Genomic DNA, 18,935 nt, shown 5'->3' on the forward strand with positions numbered 1-18,935 from the left:
AGAATATGGATGTGAAGGAAATTTTGACATTTATTCTAAATTTGTTGTTCCACTGGATTTTTCCAAATGTGTGATTTTCTTTTTGAGTAATGGATTGATGGAAAGCTTGAGTTTATGGTGCATACATATGGCGTGTATATCCCTCTGATTAGTTATAAACAGTAGATGATGATAATAGAAATGCATTGTCCCACAACATATCTATATTTCATGGAAGGATATTACCTAGGAGATGCTCCTAGATAATGCATTCTCTTGGTCACGAGTTTTATAGGTTCTTAAATTTTCTGATATGGTAGGTGTTGAAACATTCAATCCATCACTTTTTTGGCATGCATATGGAGTTGTAGGGGAGAACATTATTGATGATGATGCATTATGATCAAAGGAGGTAAGCGTTCAAGAGTGGTTGGTAAAACTAGTTATGTTGTCTCCTAGGTATTGCATTCTCTTACCCTACAATGAGTATCTCTCCAATTTCTAGATTGATTTTGTAGGTTATTACACTTGCTAATATGGAATTGGGTGAAACATTTGATCCATCATTCCTTGGATATGGAGGTGAAGTTGAAGAGGAGCACATTGTTGATTGATGTCATTTTGATCAATAGATCACATAGTTCTAGAGTAGTAAAACTGGTTAATGTTGTAATTTTTTTATGGAAAGAACAATTATCTTCTTGGGTTGTGCATCATTACTGGTATTGTGCTAAAAGGAGATTTTAAAAATAGTGATGATTATATTCAATCAGGTAGTTTGGAATTGCCTAAGATCACTCGTCACATGTGTGATAAATTAGGTTTCCCAAATATTATGAGGTGTGCTAATGATTACATGCTGGATGAGATAGAATTCTCTATACACAACGCCTTTATCCACTATGATAAGGACAATGGAATCTAATGTAGGAATCTAAGCTTTTATAGAGTTTTTCTTTATTAGCTTGATTAAATTATTACTTCTTAAATATTGATTTCTTCCTTTATCTACAATTCCATTATTTAGCCGATATGCTTGCTTTCTTGATAGATAATTGCTGATGGTGGTGTTGTTGAAGCAACTTATGAGTGCATAGAGAACTTGGTAACCATATAGGTTCTAGGGGAATCTCTTTTGATCACACCAAGTTGAGTGTGTAGTCCTTGACTCTGAATGGTACTTTTGCATTTTTTTAGTTTTTTGATTCACAATCTCAATATTGTTCAATATCTGTCTGCCTCTATTTTGTTTCTGAAATACAACTCTTTGTTGGGAATGATGTCTTCTTGACAGGTTGTTGTTGGTGGTTCTGTTAAAGTAACTTTATCACTATATTTGGGGAACTGGGCAACCACTTAAGATTCTAGGGAATCACTTGCTATTATAGAGTTTGAAGAATCTTTTTTGATCATTTCAAAGGTGTGTGCATAACTACTTATTCTGCAAGGTATTGGAATGTAGGTTCTTGCTGTGAATGTTGCAAAAGATGCCTTTATTAATTCTTATTTTCAATGACCATTTACATTTATGCCTTACGGCGTTTCCTTCGCAACATCTGGTGCAAATGATAGTTATAATTTTTTGCAGTTAATATTGCAAAATATCTAAAACACAATAAGAGCTCAATAACTTAACTAAAAGTCACAACTTGCAAATGGTACAAAACTAACTTAATTAAAGGTCACAACTTGCAAATGGTACAAAACTAACTTAATTAAAGGTCACAACTTGCAAATGGTACAAAACTGGTACAAGGTTGGACTCAGTGATACAACCTCTGACGAATAATTATTACTAAGTAAGACCGAGAGAAGAAAAGCCAATCAAATTCAAAAAATAAAAAATAAAATAATTTTTAAAAATAAATTAAATTGGTTTCCTAATGTTAATTTTACAAACAATGATTTAATTTTTAGTCCAAATGTGAAACTAATTCACAGTCAACAATATATTAAATACATATACACATGCCAAAGGATAGTAAGAAATATACAAGAGTGTGTATTTGCATGTGAAGCTCTTAGTATATGGGATGGATAGGAAGGTAAACTATGCATTTAGACACAACAAATTTGAGTATAATTTTGATTATTTAGTTGAAGTTATGAAGTGGGATTCTCAGTGTGCGGAATGGATAGGAAGGTAAACTATGCATTTAGACACAAAAAATTTGAGTGTAAATTTGATTATTTAGTTGAAGTTATGAAGTGGGAGTTTTCATAAATTAATATGATGATGGTATTTAGATAAACTTTCATGTAGAAGAACTTGGAAAATATATCTATCTCATGATTTTAGATATGCATAACTATTCAAAAGGATCAATTTATGAGACTCCCATCAAATGGTGAACACAATAAGTTAAATAAAAAATATTAAAGAGTGTGTATTTTCATGTGAAGTTTTCAATATGCGTAATGGATAGTGTTGTTGGGAAAAGTATCTATTCAGAACGCCCCTATCCCACTCTAAGGTGTGATAGTGCCTTAGCAACAAACAAGGAAAACTACTTGAGTATTTCTTCTTTATGAAATGTAAATGAGGAGGAAGGATGTAACTAACTTGTGTCTTTCGCTAGTTTGTTGATCCAATCGCTCCTCTCTTCAATGGCTCCCAGCTCCCTGCTCCCTTACCGGCCCAGCTTCACCGAATTCCTGCAAGATCACAAGAGAGAGAAACTACACGAAGATATAGATATACATTCATAAAAAGCTCAAGATCAGATTAAGCTAAACATGCAAATATAACAAAACATCATTGATACACAGCATGTAGGAGAAACTCAAATAGTTTATTGATAGAATAAGAAAGTCCAAGAGGAGATACAACCAAGTGAGTTCCGATCCAGCATCTACCTCCCAGCAAAGGAATCCCTTCCTCTCCTCCAACAAAGCATAAATCACCCAATGTACTAATCTCAATCTCAAACCAACGGCAATTCTCTACAAAGTACAAAATTCCAGCCTCCTCAATCTCTGGGATGAGGGATCCATATATAGATGTAAGCAGAGAGGATGAGTCAACTTATGTTTTTACTTGTGGCTTCTCTCTGTCAGTTCTTGCTTCCACTTGGAGACTGAGAGCCTCTTACTCATCACTTGGTCGAATTCAGTGAGGCAAGTGTCATTGGAGAAGATTCTGGAAGCTTCCATGGTCTTTCCACCTCGTTGAATGACTCTGCCACTTGTCCTTTCCCGCTCAACGCACCTGGGTAGTGCATTCAAGTGTGTTGCAACGCACCTAGACAGTGTACTGGGGTGCTTTGCAACGCAGGCAGCTAGTGGAGCACTTGAATTGATCCTGAATTGACTGTTTCTGAGTGTTTTTTGGTGGAGAACTTCTGGGAGAAGCTGGCATTGGTTGACCTTGTTCCTTTAGGAGTTGTAGCAACATCTTTAGGGACTTTGGATCCCTTGAATTATGGACATTTCATGCTTATAGCTGTAAGGCACAAAAATGTCTATAACAGTTGCCCCCTAAAGTATGAGGCCATTTATTGGGTGAAATGCTTTATTAGGAGGATCTGAAGTTCATTCAATGCTGGGAGGAGACCTGTAATAAGATACAATACAATACATTATTTTTCATACTGTTTTCATGATCTAGCTGAGGTGGGCATTCCCATGCTCAGCTTTATAAATTCATTTTTATGTACATAGGACAGACAATCGTCTGATGGTGGACTGATGATTCTGATGAAATCATCATCCTTTTGGTAGGATGATTATCTGTTCTGCAGTGCTGTACATGCCAATGTCTTTATTTTTCCTGAATATATATCGCAGCCTCGATGGATGAAACTAGATCCGGGGTCTTCAATCTCGTCCGATCTTCACTCTAAGTACAAGTCGATCAATGTGAGAAATGTTTTGAAGTCGAACATGGAAAGACATCGCTTGATTACCAGTCAATGATGTAAATTGTTAAAAAGCGCGAGAGGAATCACCGATAATGATAATGACCCTCAAGGTACTGCAGTACAATTCACGTGGTGTGAATAGAGGACTTGGCGTCGAACACCACGCAAAATCTTTCGGTCGAAGGTCATTGATGTATACCTGTCGCCGGAAGTGAGAAACTTGCCATTGAGGCATGCAAGCTTCAAAGTACTGAAGGGGGTGTTCCTAGATCAACTTCTTGGATAATGAGCTGGTGTCGACAAGAAGCGATCCGTCAAAGGAGGGCCTTGATGTATCCCACATCAGTGACACGGAATGGAGCAAATGATTTTGATGGAGGTGAGAACGATCTGATGATATATGGTTCAGGGTGGCGGTCATGAAAGAATGAAGTATAATGTATGGTAGTGGATGGGACACGGTTGACTTCTCTGGATGACTTCTCTTGAACATATTGGCGACATTTGTGTGATGGATTGGTAGCATTTACCCCAAAGGTAAATGGTATGGCGAGACCATGGTGATGTGACCGGTGAATGAAACAACCCAACCCGACTCAGGCACGGAGTGGAAGTGTCATGTTCAAGAGCGACTTGCTACCAATAAAGGTTCTTTGAGTTTCTTCCCAATTTTTCCCCAGTCATTGCTGACCAGTACCTCTTTATTTTTGTCAAGCTTGAGGAGGATAACATATGCTTGTTCTATAATTTTCCCTTCGGGCAAACCCATCGCTATGTTTTAACGAGCCTAGCGATAGTGAAACTCGTTCTCGTCTAAAGACAAGTTTGTCGCTATTAATGTTTTTAACGAGTCTAACGACAAAGATAACTCGGTCCTTTTCATTTTTAGAGAGTCTGAAAAGGTACGTAAAGTTAACTCCGAAAGTCCTTTTTCGTCATCTAATCCCTTAAGTCTGAAAAAGTATAAAACAATACAGAAGGGATGAATTTTCGATAGTTTTAACGAGCCGAACAAAACAAGCGCTCGATCTTTTTGTGCAATAACCCCTCAGGTCCAAAAAGATTAAAATCTAGAGGAGGGATAGCTCTTCCGGTCGCTTTAACGAGCTGGGAGGCCAAAACTCGACAATCTTTTCATATTTTACGAGTCAGATGAAAAGAGCTTAAAGAAGACTCGTCTTTTGAGGAACGAGTGATGAAATGGGTAGCAGCTGATTCCAGGTAAGGGTTGGAATTTTCCAAGCACGACAGTGTCACAAGGATGGCTAGTGAAATCACTCTTCACTGCTGTTCCTCAAAATGGGTAAATAATCATATGGAGGTGAATGATCGGCCAATGGAAAAGTGGAGGTGACGGTGCAAACACGACCAAGGCTTTAATGGCTGATAATGTTACATTCACGGTGGTTATTTACCAGAGGATAGTTCATTTTTTAACGAGCTTAAACGCGGGTTGAAACACTTGCTCGATCTTATGTTTATTTTTAAACGAGCATGAACTATGTGCTAAAACTGCTCGATCAATCCAGTCATATGATAAGAATGTCTCATGTAAGATGCCATTTTTTATGGAGCTTGCGCCTTACAAAGCTTTGCCCCGCATCCTTTCGTTATGCAAGTTTGGAAACGACTAATCCTACGAGTTTAAAGGGTTAGACCTACGGGTTTAAAGGGAGGACCTAAAAATTTAAAAAATAAATAGCCGCCCCTTGCTTGCACTCCAAAAGGTTTGCATGCCCCCAGGTATAAAGTACGATTTCAAGGTTACCCCTCAATTTGCAGATAAAACATTTGTTCTACCAGGAAAGGCCTACCTCTTTCAGGTTACCAAAGATTGCTTCATTCGCGCAGCAAACAAAACACTTCTTCGGCGATGTCTACCGAGATAAACAAAGGTGAGTGACAACGAGCGCCAAACACATAACTTTGACAAGAGAATCTTATTCTAGAATAACCCCTCTTCCAAGACGGACGGGGTACAGACTAGTCATATTCTCCCGCGGAAACCTACCCTATACCCGAAGTTTTCCTGCCGAAGCAGACCAGGACGCATGCCCCCTGGGTTCCAGTCATATCCCTCCGAATTACTCGCGCTCATCGGGAGGACGGACCGTGGGTTGAGACATTTCTTGCGTGAAGAGACCATTTAGGGACGGTATATGACTATTTGTGATGCGTGATCCCGGAAATGAAAGCTGGTCCACGAGCTTGACCACTCTTCCTTCGTGCGGAAAACACATTACTCTAAAGAGTGAGGAGACGATGGCTCCCATGCAATTTATATAGTCTCGTCCAAGGAGTAGGTTATAATCCAAGGGTCCTTGAACGACCATCACGTTCATTTGAACGGTCTTCCCTTTCAATGTTATGGGCACATTGGGGAGGATCCCTAAAGGTCGACTGGTTCCTTTATCAAAGCCTATCAGATTTCTCATTTTAGGCAAAAGCGTTGGCGAACCAAGCGCTTTCCAAGCAGTAGAGGAAAAGATACTCACAGATGCCCCCTCATCAATGATGGTGCCAGCCATGACCATTCTGTATATTTGGACGATAATTCTGAATGGTATGCTTGCTGGCAAACGGGGTCTGCCTAGTTGGTTCCAGTCGAAGGAGACAACTAGGTTGCTTGGTGGTGGGACCGAGTAGACGGCCGGGTATCGCTCTGACGAACTTCCTTCCTGCGATAAAGGAATGGGTGGGTTGCCCCCGTGCTCGTCGGAGTCTGTGTTGATGAAGAGAATTTGGATGGTGTCATCCTTATTCTCTTCAGTGATTGTGTCATTCGAAGATAAATCCTCTGAAGGCAAGACCAGGTCAACTGCCGCCTCAACCTTTTGACTTTCGTCGGGTATGGATTCAGCTGGTTCATCTTCAATGACCGGCGCTTCAGCTGACCACTTGAGCGGGCCAGCTGGATTCTCAACTAACGAAGGACTCGGTAAGAGTTTTTTATATCCAGGAGGAAGTCGTAACGGTGAAACCGGACGATCATCCAAAACTCTTTTAGCTTCGTCTAAGAAGGGACAACGGTGGATGGCGTGATTGCCTTCGCACAGTTTACAAGGAGATCTAGCTCTCCCTTTTTGTCCTGGGACTTCACTTTCGCTAGTTGACGGTGTGCTTTCAACATGGCTATCAGAGGTTGACGCCACCGAATTGTGCAAACGGGGAGACCAGTCCCTTAGTATCCGAGGGATGCAGGGACAATCTCTGTGAAAGTGGTCTCCCTTGCATATGACACATGGCGATTTAGGCCTAGTCAGTGCTGTGTGTGGATTTTCGTTAGATGACACTCGTTTGCCCCCAGTCGCTTTTGGCTCCTTCTTCTTCTTCTCTTTCTTCTTCTTTTCCTTCTTCTCCTTAGGAACTTGGTTTTTAGTTTTACCAGTTCCGTCAAGCGAAGAGGAAGGGAGAGAGGAAGAATTAGAGGAAGTAGAAGGCTGGTGGGTAACTCTGGACTGGTCTAACTGCTGATTCGACTGTTCAGGAATAGTGGTGTTCTGAACGACATTGGTTGAGAAGAGCCAGACCGGCAAGCCAATTGTCAGTCCTGGAAGCGACAATGTGGCCATATGGGGCGCACCAACATCTCCCCAAGAGGAGAAGGGACTAGGATTTCCACCAAGGGGAATTCCTTGGTTGGTAGGCTCCATTTTCTCAACCTAAAGATCAACGCAGGAAAAAGGGTATAAATATTCCGTTTAAAATAAATTTTAACGACGCTTGGACACAACTTGCTTTTTCAATTTTAAAGAGTCGAGAAAAAGCAAAAGATGACTCTAGTCTCCTTCGATTTTTAATGAGCCTGAAGTGACAAGTGCTCAGATGGACCTTTTCTGTTAAGGAGTCTGAACGAAAGGGACTGCTCTGGAGTTCTAGGTAGAGGGTGTGCCAAACTTTTCGCAAAACCGCAGAATACTTTTTAAGGTACGGGCAGTCAATCTTCCCGAATGTTGTGTTCAGTGCATTGCGATCAGTAGGGCGGCTTGTTATAGACATTTTTGTGCCTTACAGCATTGAGCATGAAATTTCCATAATCCAAGGGATCCAAAGTCCCTAAAAGAGTTGTTCCTACCCCTAAAGGAACAAGGTCAACAAATGACATCTTCTCCCAGAAGTTCTTCACCAGAAACTGCCCAAAACTAGTCAATTCAGGATCAATTCAGAGGCTCCACTAGCTGCCTGCGTTGAAATGCAGAGGCTACACTGGCTAGGTGCGTTGAAACGCAGGTGGAAGCACTACCAGGGTGCGCTGAGCGGGAAATGACAAATGGCAAGCTCATTCAACGAGGTGGAAAGACCATGGAAGCTTCCAGAATCTTCTCCAATGACACTTGCCTCAATGAATTCGACTTGTGATGAGTAAGAGGATCTCAACCTCCAAGTGGAAGCAAGAACTGACAGAGAGAAGCCACAAGTCAAAACATAAGCTGACTCATCCTCTCTGCTTACATCTATATATGGATCTCTCACCCAGAGGTTCAGGAGGCTGGAATTTTGTACTTTGCAGAGAATTACTGTTGGTTTGAGATTGAGATTAGCACATTGGGTGATTTATGCTTTGTTGGAGGAGAGGAAGGGATTCCTTTGCTGGGAGGTAGATGCTGGATCGGAACTCACTTGGTTGTATCTCCTCTTGGACTTTCTTATTTTATCAATAAACTATTTGAGTTTCTCCTACATGCTGTGTACCAATGATGTTTTGTTATGCTTACATGTTTAGCTTAATCTGATCTTGAGCTTTTTATGAATGTATATCTATCTCTTCGTGTAGTTTCTCTCTCTTGTGATCTTGCAGGAATTCGGTGAAGCTGGGCCGGTGAAGGAGCAAGGCGCTGAGAGCCACTAAAGAGAGGAGTGATTGGATCAACAAACTAGCGGAAGACACAGGTTAGTTACATCCTTTCTCCTCATTTACATTTCATAAAGAAGAAATACTCAAATAAGTTTCCTTGTTTGTTGCTAAGGCACTATCACACCTTAGAGTGGGATAGGGGCATTCCGAATGGATACTTTTCCCAACAACAAATTGGCGACTCCACTGGGGATCGTATCTTGTTAGTTTATTTGTGTTTCTATTGTTGTTCTTCTCATAAACTCAAGAGTGCCGAATCGAAATGCATTTGCCATTTTCAAATGCAAAGTAGAGATCTGCCACTCTAGTCCACTCACTGGGCCTGTTTTTATGATCTGAAAAGCTGATCCACAAGTGCTCTAACAGCCCTTTGTGATAGATCTTAGTCCTCCTTTAAATCATCCCCCTAATTGTACCTAATTGATAGCTTTTATCCGACCAAAAGCTGTAGATTAAACTGCAAACCGTGACCCAGAACCCAGAGACAATTCTCGTTTCTGCTTCAGCACAGACTCTGTGAAGAGGTTCTGCATTTCAACGCAGGTCCCGTGAAGGATACATGCACTAAATTTTAGTTTCTCTGTGCTGAGGGTGCGCTGATCAGCCCTTGCCTTGTGCAGCTGTGGTTCCCTGCTTCCTTTTGCTCAGTTTTGTCTCTGTTTTTTGCAGCCTGTTATCAGTGTGTGTACCTATCTGAAACCCCTTTTCTTTGCCTCAATTCTGCCTCAGTTGTATAAAGAAGCTGTATTTGTTCTTTGTGTATTTGTTACATCATTTGCAGTTTCCCATTACAAAAGTAAACTAGTCATACTGTCGCCCTTAGATCTAAACCTGTCGTAAGTGTCGTTTTGATCTTAGGAGTGAGTTTGTTTGCTGTTCACAGTTGATTAAGCTTTTACTTTTTCCGTTTGGTTTGAATTTATGTATTTCTAGTGTCGAAACAAGTAAATCATAAAGTGTCGTAATCGTCTTTTTGATTTCGAAAAGGAACTTGTTTATGTTTTCACTTGAAATCGAATTCAAATTTGTACAACAACTTTCTTTTTAGGCATCAATATTAAGAAAGCGAAAACAAATACATGCATATGTGCATTTGCATTTTGATATTTTACATGCGTTGATTTAGGAAAAGTGCATTTACAGTGTGCTCTATGCTCTTTGAGAAAAGATTGTGTCTTTCTTTTCCCCTTGTAGCTAGGATTTTCATTGTTGAAAAGATATAAAAGCTTGCTTATCATCTTTAGACTGCATTTAGGAATTGTATCATACATCTCGTGGTGATCCAAAAAGGAAAACTTCTAAGAAAGATCAACCTAAAATAAATTGAATGAACTTAACAACGCTTTGTAACTTAACGCACAACATAGAGGTCTAGGATAGAGACGTGTTTCGGCGTCGTAAAACCTGGTGACTGTCGATCTCGCTGATGGTTGGGTGATTCCTCCTGAGAGACGATAAGCGCCAGTACGGATTGTGCTCCCACGTACCATCGAGTATATATTGGGAGACCCCTATAGGCATAAAGCCTTTATCCTTAGGAAGCTGTGTCAGCCGCCCTACTGATCGCAATGCACTGAACACAGCATTCGGGAAGATTGACCGCCCGTACCTTAAAAAGTATTCTGCAGTTTTGCGAAAAGTTTGGCACACCCTCTACCTAGAACTCCAGAGCAGTTCCTTTTGGCCTTTTTCAGACTCTATAATGGAAAAATTCCATCCGAGCATTTGTCACTTCGGGCTCGTTAAAACATCGAAGGAGACTAGAGTCATCTTTTGCTTTTTCTCGACTCTTTAAAATTGAAAAAGCAAGTTGTGTCCAAGCGTCATTAAAATTTATTTTAAACGGAATATTCATACCCTTTTTCCTGCGTTGATCTTTAGGTTGAGAAAATGGAGCCTACCAACCAAGGAATTCCCCTTGGTGGAAATCCTAGTCCCTTCTCCTCTTGGGGAGATGTTGGTGTGCCCCATATGGCCACATCGTCGCTTCCAGGACTGACAATTGGCTTGCCAGTCTGGCTCTTCTCAACCAATGTCGTTCAGAACACCACTATTCCTGAACAGTCGAATCAGCAGTTAGACCAGTCCAGAGTTACCCACCAGCCTTCTACTTCCTCTAATTCTTCCTCTCCTCCTTCCTCTTCGCTTGACGGAACTGGTAAAACAAAAAACCAAGTTCCTAAGGAGAAGAAGGAAAAGAAGAAGAAAGAGAAGAAGAAGAAGGAGCCAAAAGCGACTGGGGGCAAACAAGTGTTGTCTGACAAAAATCAACACACAACACTGACTAGGCCTAAATCGCCATGTGCCATATGCAAGGGAGACCATTTCCACAGAGATTGTCCCTGCATCCCTCGGATACTAAGGGACTGGTCTCCCCGTTTGCACAATCCGGTGGCATCAACCCCTGATATCCATGTTGAATGCACACCGTCAACTAGCGAAAGTGAAGTCCTTGGACAAAAAGGGATAGCTAGATCTCCCTGTCGACTGTGCGAAGGCAACCATGCCATCCACCATTGTCCCTTCTTAGACGAAGCGAAAAGAGTTTTGGATGATCGTCCGGTTTCACCGTTACGACTTCCTCCTGGATATAAAAAACTCTTGCCGAGTCCTTCGTTAGTTGAAAATCCAGCTGACCCGCTCAAGTGGTCAGCTGAAGCGCCGGTCATTGAAGATGAACCAGCTGAATCCATACCCGACGAAAGTCAAAAGGTCGAGGCGGCAGTTGACCCGGTCTTGCCTTCAGAGGTTTTGTCTTCGAATGATACAGTCACTGAAGAGGATAAAGATGACACCATCCAAATTCTCTTCATCAACACAGACTCTGACGAGCACGGGGGCAATTCCCCCATTCCTTTATCGCAGGAAGGAAGTTCGTCAGAGCGATACCCGGCCGTCTACTCGGTCCCACCACCAAGAAACCTAGTTGTCTCCTTCGACTGGAACCAACTAGGCAGACCTCGTTTGCCAGCAAGAATACCATTCAGAATTATCGTCCAAATATACAGAATGGTCATGGCTGGCACCATCATTGATGAGGGGGCATCTGTGAGTATCTTTTCCTAAATCAAACCATACAAACTATCAATATGCAAATGCACAAATGCATGTATTTGTTTTCACTTTCTTAATATTGATGTCTAAAAAGAAAGCTGTTGTACAAATTTGAATTCGATTTCAAGTGAAAACACAAACAAGTTTCTTTTTGAAAAACAAAAAGACGATTACGACACTTTATGATTTTGAAGTAAACACTTGTTTCGACACTAGAAATTCATAAATTCAAACCAAAAGACGAAAGTAAAAGCGCAATCAACTGTCAACAGCAATAAACTTTCTCCTAAGATCAAAACGACACCTATGACAGGTCTAGATCTAAGGGCGACAGTATGACTAGTTTACTTTTGTAATGGGAAACTGCAAATGATGTAACAAATACACAAAAACAAATACAGTTTCTTTATACAACTGAGGCGGAATTAAGGCAGAGAAAAGGGGTTTTCAGATAGGTACACACACTGATAACAGGCTGCAAAAACAGAGATAAAACTGAACACAAGGATGCAAAGAACCACAGCTGCACAGGGCAAAGGCTGATCAGCGCACCTGCAGCACAGAGAAACTGAATTGCAGCGTAGGTAGCCCTCTCGGGACCTGCGTTGAAATGCATAGTCTCTTCACAGAGCCTGCGCTGAAGCAGAAATGAGAATTGTTTCTAGGTTCTGGGTCACGGTTTGCAGTTTGATCTGAGGTTTTTGGCCGGATAAAAGCTATCAATAAGGTACAATTAGGAGGATGATTTAAAGGAGGACTAAGAGCTATCACAAAGGGCAGTTAGAGCATTTTTGGATCAGCTTGTTCAGATCATAAACAGGCCCAGTGAGTGGACTAGAGTGGCAGATGTCTACTTTGCATTTGTAAATGGCAAATGCAGTTCGATTCTCCACTCCTAAGTTTATGAGAAGAACAACAATAGAAACACAAATAAATTAACTAGATACGATCCCCAGTGGAGTCGCCAATTTTTTGTTGGGAAAAGTATCTATTCAGAACGCCCCTATCCCACTCTAAGGTGTGATAGTGCCTTAGCAACAAACAAGGAAAACTACTTGAGTATTTCTTCTTTATGAAATGTAAATGAGGAGGAAGGATGTAACTAACCTGTGTCTTTCGCTAGTTTGTTGATCCAATCGCTCCTCTCTTCAATGGCCTCCAGCTCCCTGCTCCCTTACCGGCCCAACTTCACCGAATTCCTGCAAGATCACAAGAGAGAGAAACTACACGAAGATATAGATATGCATTCATAAAAAGCTCAAGATCAGATTAAGCTAAACATGCAAATATAACAAAACATCATTGATACACAGCATGTAGGAGAAACTCAAATAGTTTATTGATAGAATAAGAAAGTCCAAGAGGAGATACAACCAAGTGAGTTCCGATCCAGAATCTACCTCCCAGCAAAGGAATCCCTTCCTCTCCTCCAAAAAAGCATAAATCACCCAATGTACTAATCTCAATCTCAAACCAACAGTAATTCTCTGCAAAGTACAAAATTCCAGCCTCCTCAATCTCTGGGATGAGGGATCCATATATAGATGTAAGCAGAGAGGATGAGTCAGCTTATGTTTTGACTTGTGGCTTCTCTCTGTCAGTTCTTGCTTCCACTTGGAGACTGAGAGCCTCTTACTCATCACTTAGTCGAATTCAGTGAGGCAAGTGTCATTGGAGAAGATTCTGGAAGCTTCCATGGTCTTTCCACCTCGTTGAATGACTCTGCCACTTGTCCTTTCCCGCTCAACGCACCTGGGTAGTGCATTCAAGTGCGTTGCAACGCACCTAGACAGTGTACTGGGGTGCTTTGCAATGTAGGCAGCTAGTGGAGCACTTGAATTGATCCTGAATTGACTGTTTCTGAGTGGTTTTTGGTGGAGAATTTCTGGGAGAAGTTGTCATTGGTTGACCTTGTTCCTTTAGGAGCTGTAACAACATCTTTAGGGACTTTGGATCCCTTGAATTATGGACATTTCATGCTTATAGCTGTAAGGCACAAAAATGTCTATAACAGATAGGAAGTTAAACTATGCATGTAGTCATAATAAATTTGAGTATAATTTGGATAATTACGTTGAGAGGCGCTTTACAGCCCAGAATAGGTTAGATGTGTAGTTGTAATGTAAGTATGTAAACAATTTTAAATGTCAGCCCAATTAAAAAAAGAACAAGCTAAAAGTGATATGGGGGATTAAAAATGAGAATACTTTTATATATAAAGACGTGAAATTTATATAATAGAAATAATATTGTTAAAAACTAGTATAGATCCATCCTAACTAAGAATCTAAGTGATGAGAGAAACCAATGTGACTAATGATAATAAAGGAAAGAGAGTGCATGCTTTTTTAAAGTATTTCATTATTGTATTTTAGTTGACTTGATTTATCCAAAATATAGGTTCAATATTTTACAACCAATTAAGTTTTTTTTATATAATTTAAATGCTTTCCTAAACACAATACAATTGGATCAAATTTAAGAGAGATAGGGAGGGAGGGGGGGAGATAGAGGTGGAGAGAGAGGGGGAGTGAGAAGGGAGAGATGGAGAGAGAGTGAGGGAGAAAGGAGAGGGGGGAGACAAAGAAGGGAAGAGGAGAGAGATAGGGAGAGAAGGGGAAGAGAGAGAGGGACAACAAATATTGAGTGGAGAGAGAGATGGAGAGTGGGAGGTAGATAGTGACAAAGTTGAGAGAGAGAGAGAGAGGGAGAGAGAGAGCGAGACAAAAATATGGAGGGGGGAGAGAGAAGGAGAGAGGGAGGGAGATAGTGACAAAGTTGAAGGGAGAGAGAGAGAGAGAGAGAGAGAGAGATATGAGGGGGAGAGACAGAGGGAGGTGGGCGAGAAAGGGAGAAAGAGGAAGGAAGAGAGAGAGGACTAAAGAGAGAGAAGGAGAGAGAGTTGGAGTTGGAGGGGGAGAGAGAGAGAGGGAGAAGAAATACACAGAGGGAAAAATGTGGAGAGAGAGGGGGAGTGACAAGGGAGCAATGGAGAGAGAGAGAGTGAGAGAGGAGAGGAGGAGGGAAGAGAGAGGGAGAAAAGAGGAAGAGAGAGAAAAGGAGAGATAGATAGATATAGAGAGAGAATGTGTGTGTTTGGGGGTGAGATAGAGAGAGGGAATAAGAAAGAGACACATAGATACAAATATAGATATTATATAGTATTATATAACCAACCTAGATCCATCTTAACCCCAGATCTATCAAGTGTCGAGAGGGATCAAATATCTCAAGGTGCAATCCTTTCCTCAAGTTTTGCACTCAAAAAATAGGTTTGCACCTTGAGACATTGTATCCCTCTCGGCGCTTGATAGATCCAGGGTTAAGATGGATCTAGGCTGGTTTAGTTGAAATTATGAAATAAGAAGATTAGTGGGTATTTTCATAAATTAATATGGTGGATATATTTAGATAAATTTTTATATAGGTATATGTTTTGAATAACAAATTTATGAACGTAATTAAAGAAAGGGAAATTACATTATATAAGGTTTTCTATTTTTTGGGGGAATTTAATTTATAAATAAAGTAAAAGAAGATTGTGTAATTTTTGGACATTTTGTTGAGGAAATACAATTCATCTCTCTAGTTTGAGAGTAAGATATGATTATTGGTAACTTGTTAACTTTTTACAATTTTTTTGCAAAAAAAACAATGTGTTTATATGTACATAGACTATTATTTTCAAAATTGAACATTCAATCTATAAGGAAATATCACATGCTCATGCTCATATTCATTGCACATATTCATGTTTTTCTTTTTGTTGGCTTGACTCGCAGGGATTTGAATCTTGAATCTCATGATTTACATAACAATTTATGATACGGCAATCAACAATTAAATCACCCCATAGGCTCATTGAGCTTCCTCACAATATACACAATTTTTTAATATATATCTTAAGAAACCTTTAAACACTTCCACTCATTTCAAAATTAATATCCAAAATGAACATGTCACTAGTGATAATAGAACCTCAATGGGATTACAACTATCATTCCTCCCAATTACATGTACAATGATAAAGAGGGGAATATTGAAAATTATTTCGTGGTAATTCATTTAAAAATATCATTGTACAATTTTCAATTTGAATCATTGAACATGGAAATATATAAAATTGAAGAGGTTTATAAGACCAACACATCATATATGTTTTTAGTTTTCTTGTAAGATTATGACAATTCTTCTTTTTAAAGAGAATTAGAAATATAAGTTTCGAATAATTGCACAATTTTCAATTCTAATCAATGAACATGGAAATATATAAAATTCAAGAGGTTTATAAGACCAAGACATGAGATATGTATATATAAAATTCAAGAGGTTTATAAGACCTACCCATCAGATATATTTTTAGTTTTCTGGTAAGAGTATGATATTTCTTCTTTTTAAAAGAGAATTCGAAATATAAGTTTCGAATAATTGTTGATATTTTCAGTTTTCTCGTAAGATTATGATATTTCTTCTTTTTAAAAGAGAATTGGAAATATAAGTTTCGAATAATGGTTGAGATACTTTAAATGAATTATGTTGTGGTAATTCATTTAAAAAGGATGTTTTACAATTTTCAATTTTAATTATTGAATTGGATATATAAAATTCAAGATGTTTATAAGGCTAACACGCAGAATATGTTTTTAGTTTTTCTTAAGATTATTATCTTTTATTTTCTCAAAAAAATTAGAAATAAAAATTTTGAATAATGGTCGGATATTTCAAGGAAGTAGTCATGTCAGAATTTAGTAAAATGAATTATGGTTAAATTTTAATTTGTGTTGTTTAAAACGGTTTTTTTTTACTATATATAGATTCAACACCCTAAAAAATCTCAGTCAAATTCAGAATGAAAAATAAACTGGAAAACTTTTCAAACATCTCACATATAAACAATTGCTATTTTAAGATGCAAAAAACATGAAATATCACCCTAAAATTAAAAGGTGGTGATGTTGCATCAACATTTTTGGAGGTTAAAATTCCACATTTTTAATCATCACATTAAAACCCAAAATCATAATTACAGAAAAGCTTAAAATTCCAAGAAATTTCAATCATTGCATTAAAAACCAATTATCATGATTATGAAAACCTTAAAATTTCAACATTTTGCAACCATGACATTAATATCAAATATCATGTTTACAAAAACCTTATATCATGTGTACAAAAACCTTAAAATTTCAACAATTTTCAATCATGACATTATAAACCAAATAAATGGAAAACTTTAAAAATCAACACCTACAAAAAGAAAATTATTTTTCTAAGATCAAGATTATAACTCATTTGAATTCTTAGTCTAAAGCAATTTGATCTCCTTTTTCAATGGAGCATAATTTAAATTAAATTTTTTTTAATTAATTTTTATAAAATTATCACTAATATATACTTAAAAATACTAAAAATATTTTTTAATTAAAAATATATATATATACATATATATATAATTCAAATAAAATAAAATAGTTAAAACCATAATATTTTTCAAAAAAATAAAAATAAAATATCAATAAAAAATATTAAAAATAAATAAATAAAATAATTTACAAAAATAAATTTAAATAAAAAATTAACAAAATATTACTAAAATATATTAAATTTTAAATTTTTTATATTAAAATAAATAAAATATAAAAAAATTGGGGAAATACATCAAAATAAATTATTAACAAATTAAAAATAATTAAAAAACTATATTTAAAAAAACAGTTAAACAAATTGATTAAAAAAACAATAAAAATTAATATATATCTATATATATATAAGAGATTTGTTTGGTTTATAAATAAGAACTTGAATTTTTTGAGAACTAATAACCTTATTGTCATTATTACACTCAATACAACTATTTTATAAATGTGAGAAAATAGCTAATTACCACATATCTAGTAAGAATTAAAAAAAAAAAATTAGCAAAAGAAATATATATATTGAAATTTCTTGAAAACTAGTAAATTTATTGTCATTATTACATTCAATACAACTTGAAAAAGGCTAGTTACAACATATCTTGTAACAAATTGTTCGTCAAACCACGAGCTAAAAATTTTCATGTTTATGAGAGATTTTTCAGCGTAAATTACATGATATTTCATTTGTCGACGCGTTTCGAACCAACTATGGTTTATCGTCATGACAAGTTGAATGAACAAATCAGGCTTTGCATGTTAAATAGATAGAGCAGAACCTCCAATGGCTATATTCAGGTAACGACTATATTGACAATGGCTAGGTAACAACTATATTGACAACAACTAGATTTGACTAATTAGTTAGGAGAGAATAATAACCATTATTTAATTAGAAAAGTTACCCCGGCTAGTTAAAAAAGGGACCCTTTTTATACACTTACAATTATAAATATGTATTAAGAAATAAAATTATGACATAAATTAATATAAATTAATAGTTAGTTGACAAAGTTATTATATCTAAAAATTAGAGTAACTAAAAGTTAGTTATAAAAGCTATTAAATATATAGATAATATATAAATAGCTAGTTATATTCTTATAAAAATATAAGTCAAAGCGCTGTTTCATACCCTTATTTATAAAAAAGTATTAAAATAAATCAATTATAAATTAGATCAAATTTAAATTAATAATTATTTATAAAAGTTAAATAAATATAGTGTAATTTGAGGGTATGATAATAGAGTAATTTAAATTATAATAATGATATTATAAATATATATTATAAAGGTCTTCTGCGGCTCCGATCAAGGCCGAGACTTCTGGCATCTCCGCGTCTTCAAGGTCTTCTGCGGCTCCGATCAAGGTCATTCGCGGCTCCGATCAAGGTCTTGGGTAACCGGTTCTTCGCTGCGGTTCTTCGCTGCGGTTCCCTTCCACAGTGGGGTTCTTCGCTGCAGTTCTTCGCTGCGGTTCTTCGCTATGAGCTATTGTATTCTTCGGTGATCGTCTGCGGTTCTTCGCTGCGGTTCTTCGCTGCGGTTCCCTTCCACACTGGGGTTCTTCGCTGGGGTTCTTCGGTGATCGTCTGCGGATCTCTGCGGTTCTTCGGTGATCGTCTGCGGTCCATTATAACACGATTGATATGTTTTGATAGCGGTTCTCTGCGGTTCTTCGGTTCAAGTGGGTCTAGTATTCTCGCAGATCTCGCAGTTTAGAAGATCTCGCAGATCTCGCAGGTCTCGCAGGTCTAAATAATCAGTTATAA

The sequence above is a fragment of the Pinus tabuliformis genome, chromosome 2_2 (assembly GCF_031772625.1).
Source record: "Pinus tabuliformis cultivar Carrire ecotype Pingquan chromosome 2_2, CPIR1, whole genome shotgun sequence".
NCBI classification, from domain to species: Eukaryota; Viridiplantae; Streptophyta; class Pinopsida; order Pinales; family Pinaceae; genus Pinus; species Pinus tabuliformis.